Source organism: Gekko japonicus, unplaced genomic scaffold, assembly GCF_001447785.1.
Source record: "Gekko japonicus isolate JY-2015 unplaced genomic scaffold, Gekko_japonicus_V1.1 scaffold1636, whole genome shotgun sequence".
Lineage (NCBI taxonomy): Eukaryota > Metazoa > Chordata > Lepidosauria > Squamata > Gekkonidae > Gekko > Gekko japonicus.
Genome location: NW_015176023.1, coordinates 297,638 through 299,660, shown reverse-complemented (window position 1 = coordinate 299,660; position 2,023 = coordinate 297,638).

Sequence of the window (2,023 nt, the reverse complement as noted above, 5' to 3'; positions counted from 1 at the left end):
CCCCCCCCCCCGTTTATGCTCGGTGATCTCTTTAATTCTTATTTCCCCCCCCTTCTGCTGTGCCAGGCCCCCCCCATAGCCTTTCAGCCAGGACGGAGCAGCTGCAATGGAGCGCCTGCAATCTAGGCCACCAGGCCACCTCCCCCCCACATGGTCCTCTGCAGGCGAAAACAACCACCGGATAGAGAAATCGACTCAGTCCTGTGTGGCTGTTGTCGCTGTCCCAGCTGAGGCTGAAACAGAAATCCTGAAAGCGCTCACCACCAAATCCTTCCACGGCCTGATTGCCACCCAGACGCACATCTGTCGCCCCAGGCATGGCCCTGCCCGCCTGGCTGCCCAGATGCTGCCCGCATCGGACTTGGCCAGCCCCCTGCTCCCCCCCTCACACACACACACCCCTTCCCCCCATTTTTGTTCCTGGGAGGTTCACACCGGCTGTCATGGAGGCTGTGCACTGGAGGGCCTCCTAGGCGCCCGGGCTCTGGGGCCAGTCCTCCTCTGCCTCTGCCTGGGGAGCCCTGCACAGACGGGGCTCCTGTCCTCAAGAGGGATTGCCCAGGTTCCGGACGACCGGCGGCGGCACCCTAGGGGGCTCATGGTTCTGCTGCTGGGCCACTGGAGACCAAGGCTCCCTCTACGCTGTGGAGTCTTGTGAGCAAAAATCCTACTTTGTGAGCTCCTGGCATTAAAGTTGTGAGCGAGCGATTTGGCCCCTGCGTAAATTAGCCTGCTCTGGAGCCCTCCTTCCTGAGCTGAGACAAAAATGTCTGAGATGGAGGCTAATGAACTGTGAGCTGGCTCACACTCACTCAGCTTAGAGGGAACACTGCTGGAGACCCCTTCCCAGACGAAAGGGAGCCCTGGCCGTACAACCAGGCTCTGACGTCACCACAATGGCGACGAGATTAGTCATAACAATCTCCCTGTGCTTATGTGGGGCTAAGCAGAGGGCTGCTGTTTTGTGTAATGATTTCAGGTAAATGGTTGTGTTCCTTTAAATGTGTTGTTGAATTTTGCAGAGTTAGAGAGTTTACAGTTAAGAGTGTAAGAATGTTTTGTTGAATATAGCTGATTAATAGGAGAATTTGGCACTTTGAATTTAGTTGACGGACTGCTGAAGACTTCAGTTTCAGGAGATTACTGTTGGCTGTAGGTGAGAGCCTTTTTTTGCATTTTAATGCACTTTAATGGCCCATCTTCCTGTCTCTTTGTCTCTGTTCTCACTGAGAAAAGGGGTGTTGGGAGAAGCTGACAATTCGGCCATTTCAGTTTAGCGTGTGGATGTAGAGGTTTTGTCTGCTAAGAATCCCAACAGTTTCTGTCCTATAGGGGGTGGTGGCCCTGGCCCAGCTCCAGGCAGGCCGCACCTCCTCTCCCTCTTTTCCTCTGATCGCAGGACCACACCCGGCAATCATGGCAGGATGTCATGGGGCTGGATGGGAATCGGGTGGTCTGAAGCAGCAGGACACGGTTGGGAGCCCAGTCAGGCACCTTGGAGACCGAGGCCGTTTTATTCTGGGCATGTGCTTCCATGCGCCCGCACAAAGCCTCCGTCATGCACATGACAGCTTATACCTAGACTAAAACAATGCTGGTCTTCAAGGTGCCCGACTGGACTCCCAACTGTGTCCTACTTAAAATTGGTGTTACGCAATGAAAGATCAGGCAAGGCGGCTCAACCAGACCCTGCAAATGGGGGGAGGGGGGATCCCCCCAGTTTTGCATCCGTGAGAGGGGAAGATCCGCAGGATGGCTGTTCCAGACAGAACAAGGAAAAGGTAAAGGGTTGAAGAAGAAGAAGAAGAGATTGGATTTATACCCCGCCCTACACTACCCAAGGGAGTCTCAGAGCGGCTCACAAACTCCTTTCCCTTCCCCTCCCCACAACAGACACCCTGTGAGGTAGGTGGGGCTGAGAGAGCTCTGACAGAAACGGCTCTATTTCAAGGACAGCTCTGAGAGAACTAGGGCTTGCCCAAGGTCATCCAGCCAGGTGCAAGTGGGGAGTGGGGAATCAGAC